Here is a 14729-nt window from a genome sequence, read left to right on the forward strand (position 1 = left end):
TTTTTTTTTTTTTTTTTTTAACGATTTGGGAGACATCACTACTAACTGAACAGATATACATTCTTCTTTATCTGATAAAACATCAAGATCCTGGTCAACTATATGTTAACTAAGCAGCGATGATCTGTACCTCCATTATTTTGTAACTTTATGAAAAGCCTTCCAGTATTTTGACACTTAAATAATCTGTGGACAGTTTCTACAAGGGAAAAGGGGAACGATAATGATATTATCCTAACAAGGGCATTTTCAAATCAAAATTAACATATAAGGTAGAAATGCCAGAATAAATCCAACGTAACTTCCCCTTCCTCAAACTTCAGCATATAATTCATTCATTCATTCACTTATTTAATAAGTATTTATTGTGTTCCTCTTAACTACCAGTTATCATGCTAGAGGCTAGGGGTACTATGCATGGTGAATAGTACCTGCTTTCACTGAATTTACAACCTAGTGGGAAAAACAAGCATAATCAACTGATTACAATAAATGCAATAACTTATCTGGCAGGGTGCTGTGGGAAAAAACACAGAGAGGCACTCAGCTCAGCCTAATGGGGAAGGGAGGCTTCCCCAGGGAAGTTACATCTAAGCTGAGACCTGACATTCAAACCAGAATTAACAAAGCCAATCCAGTGGGATGTTTTCCAGGCAGAAGAAACAGCATGTGTAATTATCTGGAGATTAGAAATTCCAAATACCTGGAGTGTAGAGTGCAGGAAGGTTGGGATGAGGAGGAAAAAATTAGACTGAGAGGCATACTCAAACCCTAGCTGCCATGCAAACACAAACAACATATACTCACTGTCCTCCAAGGGCTCTCGCGAAGGGGAAAAGACCTCTTGCAATATGGTTCACAGGACTGCTTTTCTTGACTTTTTCTGACGCACAATTTTTCCTCTCAAGATAAGACCGCCTGGATAAAACTGGCTTTAGGCAACCTCTTTTGTAAGCATGGCTTTTCTTTGGGGCCTTCTCTGTCCCTATTCAAGCCATTTCTTTGATTCTGATATAATAGCAGAAATAATTAACATTCATGAAATACTTCATATATGCCTAGTATTCTTGCAAATGCCTTACAGAGATTGCTTAACCAATTCTCAAATATAACCCTAACAGATATGTTATTATTATCCTTATTTTACAAATAAGGAAACTTGGACTTCCATATATTAGCTACCTAACTTTCCCAAGGTCACAGTACAAATAAATGGCAGAGTTGACATTAGAACCTAGTTCTGTCTGAGTCCAAAGCTAATCACCCTGGTAGTACTCCACCTCAGAGTGCCTGTTTTGTATTCCATTTCCTGCAGAGCCTTTCTTTCAAGTATCGCTCAGCCAGTGAATTAAAAGAGGACATTATGAGCCTAGCACATAGGAGATATTTGAAGTACTAATGGTTAGCTAAAGTATTAACTGATATAGTTAGATACATTAACTGTGATTTTTATATAGAGAACTCTTTAAGATGGCAAATGCCTTCAAGGCCCAATGAAACTGTTCTTACAGAAAGATTACTGGCATTGATATATGGAATTGTAACCATGGTAGCCCCTCAAATCACACCATGGAAACAATTAACTACCTTCCTCCTTGTTGCTTCACTACTTCCTTTCGAGTGATGCTTCTGAGGTCCTAACAGAAACCCACACCACCACCGCCACCACTTTCTTCCCCTAGTTCTCATGAATCAGGGTGTTTTACAGAGGGGCAAATTTTGTCCCTTTGCCAAATGGCAGCTATAATAGTAGCTAAAGAGGTAGGAATTTCCAAACCCAGTCAGAAGGGAAATTTAGAATACTGTCATGGCTTAAGTGTTCTGCCTACTCTGTAATCTATGGAGCTTGTCTATTTTTGTTTTTTAAACAAACATGACTAATGGTGTGATCTTGGAAAAAAATACTTCACCTGTTGGAGCCTAATTTTATTCTTCTATTAGAAAAAATAAATAGGCTCAATAAAAATTATCTCTAAAGATGGCTCAGTAATTCTAAGAAACATGCTGCATTTAAGACTTTTCTTAAAGGTCTCAACATATGTATCTAGGTATAGTTTCAGGTTGAAATGAAACTGGGGGATCTTGTAATCTAACCCTGCTGGACAGTCTCACTTGTGCTTTCCTTGTCCCTAGCATAAAAAATACTCAAATGTTTGCTGCTATTGAGCCATCCTTAATCTGACACATGAATCCTCTCTGATGTTATCTCTGGCACATGGCCTTTGCCAATACATAGGCTACATGCCTCAAAGCTAAGAAGCCCATTTATTTTTCAGGTAGCTATAACTGCTATTGGCTTGCCTTTATACTGAGCCAAAATCCACTCCCTATAATTGCATGCACCAGAGAAAACACTTTAGGCCACAAGAGAGGTAGGCAAAAGACAAGGCAACATGAGATTTAACAAGCCATAGAGTGACAAGGGCGCTTAAAAGTCTTCTTTGAGCTTTCTTTTTTATCAGATGTGTAGAAATAATCTATGAGAGGAGAGAAGACAAAACAAAAATACTGACCTTTTGAACAAAAGGAAATAGGGTGCCAGTGAAGCAGGCCTCCCTATGAACAGGGAGAGTGTTCATGCCTCTTTATAAATAAAGGATGATAGGAGCTGAGGTCCAAACTATATATGACCCAAGGGTTCTTTCAGTAATGAAAGAGAGAATGTGAAAAACTCAAATGAATCACTGCCTTGATTCAGCTATGAGGCAGACATGACAGTGAAAAATGTGTCCCAGGAGGAAGGGTCATGCCTGTTAAGACAAGTGTGGAGTCATTCCAAACACAGCGCCCCTGTGCTCCAATGAAAGGCCTTGCTGGTCATTCTCTACAGGGAGCGTCCCGTTCACTGCCCACTGCCCTGCGAGAAGGTGCAGAGGCCACGTCTGAAAAGATAGGTTGTAAGGAAAGCACAGTAGAGCGTGGCCACCTGCCAAGGGTCCAGGGGTGGACTTAGGGGCTTTATCTTATTTGCCACTTTTTGACCTGTGAGGGCATAAAATATTTCTGGTCATACATAAGGAATGCAGTTTTGTGGAAGGAAGAGAGTGCTGCTGCTTCTCCAGTTGGCTGCAAACTTGGGCAAATCTCTTAACCTCTGTAGTTTAATGTGCCTGTCTCTGACCCAAAGTGGGACAGGCCACTTTGAGGGGCTTACTTTTAGTCATATTATTTTCTCTATCATGGATGCTCTGCTCCTAAAATTCTGAGAAGGGAAGATGTAAACTTTCCTTCCCAAATTATTTCCCCTGGTAAATGGCCTTGGTAATGGGCAACATTGTTGAGGAGCACCTGGGAAACCCACATTTCTGCAGTTCCCCTCTAGGGTCTTTTATGGTCCTGAGCCAAAATCTGGTCCAGAGCTACTGAGGGAGCAATTTGGTTCCAGAGATTATGAGTCACCCAGGAGACCAATTACCATCTGTCTCCTCCAGGATCCTTGGGGCTACTTAAACAAGTCTAAAGCCATGGCCAATTTTCTCCATATTTTGGAGTAAACTTACCCAGAGTCTACACTGAACCTGACATGACCACCTAAAATGAGTTCTCAGGGTCCTTGAAATCAAGAATAGACCAGTGTAGCATGGGGTATAAAAGTGGCCGCTGAACAAGCCACTTAGGTCATTGGTGTCAGAGGATGGGAAGATACTTTGGAGCTAACCATCGTAAATCTCAGATCTAATATATTTTTTGCTCTCCTTAAATAAAGTTTTGTCTTTATTTCTAAAATATATTTGGACTTCTTGATTTTAAAAAAAAAGAGCATGAATTAAAAATTTGTAGCAATACACTGATCTTCACCTTTTGTTTTCCTTTGATTTGATTTGATTTGATTATGGTAAAAACACTTAACATAAGATGTATCTCCTTATCAAATTTTTAAGTGTACAATACAGTATTGTTGACTGCAGGTGCAATATTGTACATCAGATCTCTAGAACTTATTCATCTTACTTAACTGAAAGCTTATGTCCATTTGATTAGCAACTCCCAAGTTCCCCCTCCCCTCAGCCCCTGGCAACCACCATTCCACTCTTTGCTTTCAGGAATTTGACTATTTTAGGTACCTCATATAATTGGGATCATGCAGTATTTGTCTTTGTGTGACTAACTTATTTCACTCATTATAATGTCCACAAGTTTTATCCATTTTGTCACATACTACAGAATTTTCTTCTTTTTATGGCTGAATAGTATTCGATTATTTGTAATACACCACATTTTCTTTATCCATTCATTTGTCAATGAACATTTAGGTTGTTTTCACATTTTGCCTATTATGAATAGCACTGCAATGAACAATCAGTGTCTCTTCAAGATCCTGATTTCAAGATTTTTTTGATAAATACCTAGATGTGGGATTGCTGGATCATATGACAGTTCTATTTTTTATTTTTTGAGCAACTTCTACACCATTTTCCGTAGCAACTGCATCATTCTGAATTCTTACATATAGTATACAAGAGTCCTAGTTTCTCCTGATTCTCACCAACACTTGTCTTTTGGGGTTTTTGGGGAAGATAACCATACAGACAAGAGTAAGATGATAGCTCACTGTGGTTTTGATTTCCCTGATGATTCGTGATATTGAGCACATTTTCATGTACCTCTTCTCTATTTGTATGTCTTCTTTGGAGAAATGTCTATTCAAGTCCTTAGCCCTTTTTTAATCGAGTTATTTCAGATCTAATATTTTTTGATACCTTTCTTAATTTCACTGTGCTAGAAAGAACCAAACGTTATACTTGAATGAAACAAAACAACTAATTGGTTTGCCAGTAATCCTATGTTTTCCCACACTTCTTGATGTGAATTACTCAGGAAACATCAAACCTCCCACTAGTCCAGATGGCCACAGATGAACCATGGGTGGACGGTCCATGGGATGCTAATGCCTTCTGGATTGATTACTTTAGGCAGAATGGATACATGGGTGTTCATCTGTCACTAAAAATTGGCTGAGTTCTTAGTAATCATTTAGTAAGTAAAGATTTTAGCTTTCATAGATCCATTCTGACTGCTGTCAAATCTTCCCAACTATTTTAGGTCTTAGGATTTGCATTTAGAGCCAGAGAGAATGGACAAACAGTTCTCATAGGATAATTTCCAACTTTTCATCCTGTAATATTGTGAATGTGACAATGGTGATTGAAAATAATATTCTTCCTGCAATGCAACAGCCTAGGGAAAAAAACCCTTTTGCTTTCTGCATTTTGTTATTCACATTTAGTTTTGGAATACCACATGGTCCATAGTTTGGCCTCATTATTAGTAGAAATATCAGTAAAAACTCACCTTATTTACCCTGAGTGCACACATGTTAGTAAGTTGGTATTAATTATAGTAATTGAAGAAAAAAATTTCTCCCTTGTGACTTTCATGAATTATACAAATTATGTATTGTATAATTTTTCTGATTTTCCAAATAAATTCAACCATGTGCTATACCTACCAAAGTTAATTAATAACATATTAAGTTAATTCCACTAAAGGCATTGTTACTCATCATTCTCAGCCAAGCATTCCAAAGGCCTTAAAGTATTTCGAGTTATACCCTAAAAAGAGTTATTTTTTCCAGTTTAGTATATAATTTTCCCACTAATCTACACGTCACCTATTTTTTTCTAATTACTTTTACATTCATTCTCTCTTCTCTGATCCATGTTTCATATTGTGCTTTCTGTTCCTTTTCCAATAATCTTTTCTTTGTTTCTGTTAGTTTCGACACCCCTCCATTCATCAACATTTTCTTATTCTCCTTCGCTGACCTCTGCACTGTGGTTTCCTTTGTGTTCCCTGGCTTCAATGCACCACTTTCTTTCCATTTTCTTCCCTCCCTCACTGTCCTCACTTCTTGTGAGCTTCTTTGTCTTTTATGCTGCTGATCAGAGATTCAAGGGCTGTGAGGACCTGGCATTCTGGCCACAGCTAACAATCCAACAGCTCTTTAAGCTGCAGGCAACTTGTAATATTCAAGCAAGAAACAGAAGCACAGAGAAAATATCCTGCCACAAGCTCTTCAGTAATGTCAGTGTTCTAGAGACGTAAACGGGACTAACTATACTTACTGTTCAAATTGGCTTGACTCATTCAACAAATAGATCTTGTGGTCAGGCTCCCAGAGTGGATGCTGAAGGCCTTTTCCCTTCTAATGGAGTTTGGTTTGGGATTTATTTATGTTGTATTGTTTTGTTTCTGTTTGTTTGTTTACCAAGAAGGCAATTTTACTTCCTTGTGCTTTGTTTTGCCCACCTGCCTTGCTAGGAGACTTTCTGATGCTTATTTAATTTTCTGTAGTAGAAGCAATGGTTTATCCCTGCCAGGAGGTACCATCCTGGAGGGAGGGTGCCAGAAGACCTGGAGGTCACAAACACAACAGTGCCAGCAGGCCTGATGGGGCATTTCCCAGGCAACCGTATCGCATCAGTTAGCATGGAGTTCTCTGCCAGATTCTGAAGATGATACAGGGATTTACTAGACATGTTTACTGTCCTCCAGGAGCAGCAATGCAGGTGGGGCAACAAGACTAAAGCAGATCAAAGAGATAAAGTAACCAAGCAAGGCCACGTGCCATTAAGTGAGTGAGATAGATTGTAAGAGCAGCTGGGGTTGAGAGAAAGGCCAAACCAGGATTGACTGGGAAAAACAGAGCCTCTGGCTTTGAACTGGGCCAGGAAGAGGGTAGCACTAGATAAGGAGCCCATAGGGTCAGGAGGATTCTAGGCCACGATTGTGGACCTTATCTCACTACGTGTTCAGGTATTTTTTTCTCCTCTAACTGCATTCTTTCCCATGGCTTTAGTACCATTAATCTAATAGGCTAATGATTCTCAAATTTATGACTGAAGCCAGGATCTTCTTGTTACAGACTTGTATTTCTGTTGTTTATTTGCTATTTCCAATTGGTCATTCAGTAAATATTTCCAACATAACATGACTAAAAAAGAAGTTGTTTTTTCTTTTCCAAAATCCACTCTCCCCACAGTCTTTCCTATCTAATTACATGGCACCACCAGTCACCAGTTGCTTAAGCCAAGAATCTGGGGTCATTCTTGATTATTCTCCTCCTGATGTTGAGCTCTAAATCATATCACCCATCCTACCAGTCCCCACTGCCTTTGTTGCTATAACCTTAATCCAAACCGCCATCATCTCTCCTAGACTATATGATAACTTCCCCTTGGTCAGCCTACCTCCACTGTTGTTCCTACATGGTCCATTACCCACACAGCAGTCAGAGTGATCTTTCTAAGGTGAAAATTAGGGCATGAGCTCTCTGAAAGTTCTCCAGTGGCTTTCCATTTCAATAGAATAAAATCCAACTCCTTACCACAGCCCTGCATGATCTGACCCCTGCCTCTTTCTCTGACCTCATTTCTCACCACTCAGCTCCATTCACACCGGCCTTCTTTCAAGCCTTCAAACCCCCCAAGATGATTCTAGCCTTGGCCATTGCACCAGCTGTTGCCTCCATCTGGAAAGCTCTTTCCCCCGATCTTTGAGGGACTCCCTTCAGTTGAAATGTCTCCTCAACAACAACAAAATGTCCCTGACCATAGCTAACGAAAACCCTTCCTGCTTTTCTTCACTCTCTGTCCAATTGCTGTGTTTTATTTTCTTTGTAGGACTTATCTGGAATTATCCTACATATTTATTTGCTTTTGAGTTGATCACCTGTAACCTCCACTGGGTGTAAGCTCTGTGAACACAAACAATGTATCCATTGCACTCTTTCTCCAGTGCTGAAAGTAATGCTAGGATGTGCTCATACATGACTGTTCACTGAAGGGAGCTGATGCAGAATGAGGCCCTTTATGAGTGGGGGCGAAATTCAGTCTAATTGAGGGTTCACAAGCTTGGCCTGGGGAAAGAACTGAGACACCAGGTGGAGATCACAGGATGCATCCTGCACAGAGACACAGAGACTATCTTCTTTTCCAAGCAATTTCAATGTCAGACTTTGCAGAAGCACTCATAGGGAGAGAGTCAAAAATGTATACCACATCCTGAGGGCACAAGGCAGACTACGACACTGGCAGGTCTTTCTTTCCTCCAGTTTGACAGGCAAACAGAGCCTACAGCAGAAGGACTACCATTCATTGAGCACCTATTATGCACCAGGTCTTTTCCTTAGCACTTTGCACTCATTATCTTAGTTCTTCCACACAATTATACTGAAGTAGGTATTATTGTTCCCATTTTACAGATGAGAAAAATTGAGGCTCAGAGAGCTTAAATGATGGCCCAGAGCTGCTAAGTGGCAGAGAAAGAATTCAAATACAGGACTGCTTGATACTAAAGCTGGTCTGTCACACTCCCATGGGAAGACACAGCTACGATGATGACTCAAGAGCTGGCTTGCAAGTGGCTGAGTGTCAGTAGAAGGCAGTCTGGTCTCAGCGTCCTCCAAGGGACAGTGAGCACTTTAGCAGGAGCAGACAGCTCTCCTCTCAGGCTCTGTTAGCTTGGTAGGAGCAGTGAAGGAGGAGGAGGCTGTGTGGCACTTGCATGAGGTCTATAAAACCAGCTTCCCACTCCCCTGTGAACCCACCTTGAACTTGCAGAAAGGAGATCTGAGAGCTAGTATAGCTAGCAGGAGTGAGTCAGGAATTCTATGAATCTCATTGTTACATGAGTCACCCAGGAGGCTCCAGTCCTGACTCTTCATCCAGGTCTGGCCCCATTAGACCCTCTCCTGTCATCATGTACCTTTCTTTCACAGCACTTAGCACAGTTATAATTTTTAATTTTACATGGAATTTTACAAGTTAAGGACATCATCTATCTAATATGCATCATCATATGATGGTGTATTGCATCACATCAAAGGTACATAATGTCTGGTAGCTCTAAGTACAGTGATACTAAATTTGATCACTGGGTTGAGGTAATGACATCCAGATCTCTCCATTGTAAGGTACATTTCTCCTGTGTGATTAGCATAGATAGATAGATAGATAGATAGATAGATAGATAGATAGATAGATGATAGATAGATAGAATTAAACTTAAAAAATCTACGGAGTGATATTTTGGCAGCAATGATTTGTAACCTGAGCTGCTCATTAGAAATCACCTTGTGGGACTTCCCTGGTGGCACAGTGGTTAAGAATCCGCCTGCCAATGCAGGGGACATGGGTTTGAGCACTGGTCTGGGAAGATCCCACATGCCGTGGAGCAACTAGGCCCGTGTGCCACAACTACTGAGCCTGCGCTCTAGAGCCCGTGAGCCACAACCACTGAGCCTGTGTGCCACAACTACTGAAGCCCACGCATCTAAAGCCCATGCTCCACAACAAGAGAAGCCACTGCAATGAGAAGCCTGTGCACTGCAACGAAGAGTAGCCCCCACTCGCCGCAACTAGAGAAAGCCCACACACAGCAACGAAGACCCAATGCAGACAAAAATAAATAAATAAATTAAATTAAAAAAAAAAAAAAAAAGCAATCACCTCGGAGCTTCTAAATAACTTGATGCCCAGAACCCATTCCAGGCCAATTCCATCAGAATTTCTAGTAGTTCATACAGGCATTGACATTGTGCAAAGCTCATCAGTGATTCCAGCAAACAGCGGACTTTGAGAACCACTGATGGAATGGTTTTAGCCTGATGATCTTTCCCTGATCTTTGCCTCAGTTTTTTCACTGGTGGTTGAAAATTGGTGACTTTCTAATTCTATAATTCCCTCTCCCTGTATTTAAAAAAAAAAAAAAAAAAAAAAAAAAAAAAGCTTTCCCTTATCAAAGGAGTAACTGGCTGTTCTAAAATACAATTCTACAGAAAAGTCAGGATAAACACTTAAATTTTTCCTCATACTTTCTCATTCTTACTCTGGGAAACTCACATGGTTACATTACTCAGATGTCCAGGAGGCTAATGTGAGCCTATTAACTCTCAAATCCTCATTCAAAGAGTCATCATATGTGCAATCTTTGATATCCCTGTCGTGTGATGCTCTGCTGCTGATTGTCTGCTTGATCTCTGTATTATGTTCCTATGGGCGCTGTAACAAATTAACAAAAACTTGGTGCCTTACAAAAACAGAGATTTACTTTCTTACAGCTCTGGAGGCTAAATGTCTGAAATAAGCATCAATGGATCAAAATCAAGGTGTCAGCTTCCTTCACACCCTAGGGGAGAATCCATTCCTGGTCTTTTCCAGGTTTTGGTGGCCACCAGCATTCCTTGGCTTGTGGCCTCATCATTCCAATCTCTGTTTCTGTGGTCACATGACCTCTTTCTCTTCTGTGTATGTGTTAAATCTCTCTCTGCCTCCCTCTTGTAAGGACATGTGTTTTCATTTAAGGTAAATTCAGGATAATCTTGGATAATTTCCTCATCTCAAGATACTTACTCATATCCACAGTCTTTTTTTCTACATAAGGTAACATTCACAGGTTCCAGGACTTAGGAGATAGATATCTTTTGATGGGCCATTTTTCAACCTACCACAATCTCAGGAGAAGACAAGCCATATGGGGACTCAAAGTGTGGTTAGCCTATTCTTCATTCTCCCTCCTCCTAAGTATTATTAATAACAGCTCTTCTTCTATACCTTACTGGAGATGGATCTCTCTCTCTCTCCATATATATAGACTCTCAGCTGTATGCTGGTCCTAAGTTATGGTCTGTCCATCCAGCAATCACCTATTAAAATAATGTACTAAAATAATGTTCAGAATGCCCATCTCCCTGTGTATATTAGCAACTCAGTTTCCTCAGCCTTTCTCCTTCTATCTCTCTATCACTTTGTTTCTCTTTGTATTTTAAAAATCTAAACATGATCTTTTTTCCCACTGATTCTTCCAGTCCACAAATTTCTGTCTCTCTTGGACTGTATGTATGCTGTCTTCGATTCCTCACCTTTATCATGGTTAAGACTTTTCCTTTCTTTTCTGCCTGGGAAATATTTGCTCTGGAGTTAATCTCAGAATGTGTCTCCTCCATAGCTGGCAGCACTCCTTGATAAAGATAGGCAATGTTAGACTTCAACAAAAACAAGAATGTGATTTCCAGATAATATCCCACTTCATTCTAGACCTGTGCTGTTTTCTGGAATTTGGAGGTTTCTTTAGATCTCACTGGGTTCCACAGTCTTTTCCTCTACTTGATTTCTCAAATGGCTCTATTTAACATCAATATTTCTTTCTGTGTTCATGGCAGGTGGTAATTCATCTGTAAATGTTCATTTGGCCTTGAATGTCTTTCTCAGTATTCTTGTTACGATCAGAGGAAAGCAAAGAGCAGTACAGAAGCACCTACCAGCATGCCAAAAAACAATTATATCCTTATGCTAGGCATCCTTTCCAAGAAACTTCACACCGGGTTTTTAAAAAAATCCTTTGCTTTCCAAATTCCCAGGGAAGTAGTTGAGTGTCCTCACATTTTATAGGGGAACAAGATGGGACTTGATATTAACTATAGCAATCAACACACTAAATTACAGGAACTTTTTTTTTAGTTCTATTCATTTGTAATAACTAAAACCCTTCATGTCATGTCAAATGAACCCTATTTTTATTAACACTTTATCAAGCCAATATCACTACTGTGTGATTCTCTGCTGCTAACCTCAATTATTTAGAAGACTTGAAAAATGGAATATGCAGATAATTCAATTTTCTGGCATTCAAAAGAAAATTATTTCCAATATTTATTATTACATATCTTTCTAAAATATGAGTCCACTTTCCAGTCTCAGTAAGCATGGAACAGTGGTCATGATTTACTTTATTGCTACATGACTAAGGACCTTGCAATATTGTGGGGTAAATATTCTGAAGAGTAATTATAACTACAGCAAAGATTCTTAATCTGGGTTTCATAGCTGAGCATCACAGTTTATGAGCTGTCAGAAATTATATACAAAATATTGTACAATTTTCCTGTGAGAAAATTGGCCATAACTTTCATCAAATTTTCAAAGGAGCTGTAATGAAAATAGACTAGTTATTTAAAATATGCAATGTATGTAGAGCATGATACTATTTATATAAAGAGCTATGTAGTTCTTGTTCACAGGTCCACATAAATGTAGTAAAAGTATATATCCTGCTTGGGATTGGTAAATACCAACATCAGAATAGTGCTTAACTCTGTGTCTTAGTCTGCTCAGCTGCTATAACAAAATGCCATAAACTAGGTGGCTTAAATAACAGAAATTCTTTTCTCACAGTTCTGGATGCTGGAAGTCCAAATCAAGGTTCTGGTTGGTGAGGACCCTCTTCCTGGTTTTTAGATAGCCGCCTGCTCACTGGGTCCTCATACAGCAGAGAGAGAGAGAGATGGCGCTGTGTCTCTCTCTTTGTTTAAGACACCAACTTTACCGCATCAGGACTCCACCCTTTTAACTTCAACTTTATTACCTCCTTATTTGTCCTTTCTCCAAATACAGTAACATTGGGAGTTAGGGCTTCGAAATATGAATTTTGAAGGGACACAATTCAGTCCATAACACTCTGGGAAGGGGAAGCTACATAAAGAGTTTCAACTCTATATGCAGTTTTTTTTCTTAAAAAAAAAAAACAAAAAACTAAACAAGTGTGGCAAAATGTTGAGCTCTAACAGAGTAGGGGATATATGAGATTTTGTTAATAATTCTTTATGCTTAAAGATTTTTTTAAAATAAGAAACAAGCAAACAACTTATTTAGATTTCTCTAGAATGTGAGTTCCATGTGAGAAGGGATTTTGTTCACTTTGTTCCTTTCTGTATCTCAATTACTTAGAACAGCATCTGGTCCAGAACTGACATTCAATAAATATCTGTTGAACTGAATAAAAGGAAATGGATAAGGAATTAACTCATATCTTTACTGAGCCTAAAATATTCAACAACCTTAAAAATTGTTAGTAATGTTGTGTTCATTTTCTAGAGTTACTTAGTAACATAGATGAATATTATAAATCCTATTAAAATACAGCCAATAAAGTCATAAGTATCAAAATGATGGTCATAGCAAACCTGGGTGTGAGACAGTGTCTTACTTATAGAATTAATAAAAGTCAAAAGAGGTTTGGGGTTAAATCTGACTTTTTAAAATGATTCCTGCCAATTGCTTTCAGTTCTAAGGGACTATGACTTTCCTACAGTCCTGCTAAGGGACAGCAGCCATGTTTTCTAACATAGAAACTTATTGTTCACTGACTCTGATTGTGTCAGGATGGGAGTTGATTGCAGGGTTCCTCCTCTATTGGTTGGCCGCAATCTGTAACTGAGTGAATTGTTTCAGAAAGATGAGCTGGGCCAGATTCCTTTCAGGTGTAAGGAATTAAGTGGAAGTGGACAGACTGAACAATTTACAGGAAAGGCAGAAACTGAAAATTAAGAAGTGTCATAAAGTAGAGAGAAGTGGGACCTTCACAGTGGACAAGGTAAAGGTCAAAGTTCTAAGAAAATAGAAACTCAGAGGACACAGAAGGCAAATGGTAGAGAGGTGAATATAGAACAGACCTGCAGAAAAAGAGATGCTGAAAGAGAAAGAAAGAGAAAGGAACCCTGAGGGCATTTCTAAAGCCAAAAGCAGCCCAACTGAAAAGCATCTAGTCAACTTCCTTATTTTATTTTATAAGTCAGAAAACTAATGAGTTTGGTAATTTGCCCAAGGTCAACAGTGATGAAGAAAGGGCACTTCAGTGTTTTTACCTTCCTTCAGTGTTTCTCTAATTCTTAGAATGTAGTAATCCAGTGGCAGAGGGAATTAAACAACTCCCAAGGCGTAAAGGCACAGCCTAAAGCAGCTTATCTTCAGTGCAGAGCTTCTGTTTTAGATTTACTCAAAAATTGCAGCCAATGTTACAACTGGTTCCATAGTGTCTCTGTTTTAACACAATGATATTTAACTTCATAATATATGAAATTGTGCCGTATTTGGTCCCACAGTTCGATGCTCACACTGCCTGTCCTCCCAATTTGAGAAGAACATTCCACCTCAGTCCAAGACTGTCTTCATTCCCAGAGCACACCTGGCAGTCTCAGATATAGTTCTTTGAATGGTGAACTCCCTTCCTCTGAGCATGTAATAGATATTCATTTGCATGAGATCAGAGAAAGGGTCTTGGGAGTACTCTTGCATTCGTATGTATCACCTGCACCTAGGAGTCCCTGAAGCCTTCAGACTTCTGGGATCAACCTTCCCTTTAACAGCTTGTTTCAGCAGCTTGGCCCATCATCCCACACGTTGTGAAAAGACCAGCTTCCCGCCTCCCCCCACGGCAAGATTTTCTGGGGGTGCATATATTCTCACTGACTTCTTTCTCCTTGGTGGGTCATGTCCACTGCATTTTCCATCTGCCCCAGTTGAACACTAACTGCACCCTCAAACAAGATAGTTGCATTGCTGCAAGTTCCAAGAAAACAACTTACACTTGAGTGTGAGACAACTTCTTAAATGTTTCTGGATCACCTCTAAATCTTGTTCACATCTTATCCCTGCTGCTCGCACTTGTTCCCAGAGCCGTCATCCCTTTGCTGGGCAGCCGCCCATGCAAACTTTAAGTTCCCTTCACTTTCTGAGGCAGAGCAGCTCTGATCTCTTTTGGTTCTGCTGTTCTTCTCAGGCCCATGTCCTGTGGGCATCAGCCTGCATTGCCAAATAGATCCATCTATACATATTTCCTAAAGGAAAGAAACGTGGTCAACCTAAGCAAAGGGAAGTTTGTAGTATTAAAGAGATGGGTCGGGGAGGCCTCACTGAAGATGTGAGATCTCAGCAAAGACTCAAAGGGTACGG

This window comes from Globicephala melas, chromosome 8 (genome assembly GCF_963455315.2).
Source record: "Globicephala melas chromosome 8, mGloMel1.2, whole genome shotgun sequence".
NCBI classification, from domain to species: domain Eukaryota; kingdom Metazoa; phylum Chordata; class Mammalia; order Artiodactyla; family Delphinidae; genus Globicephala; species Globicephala melas.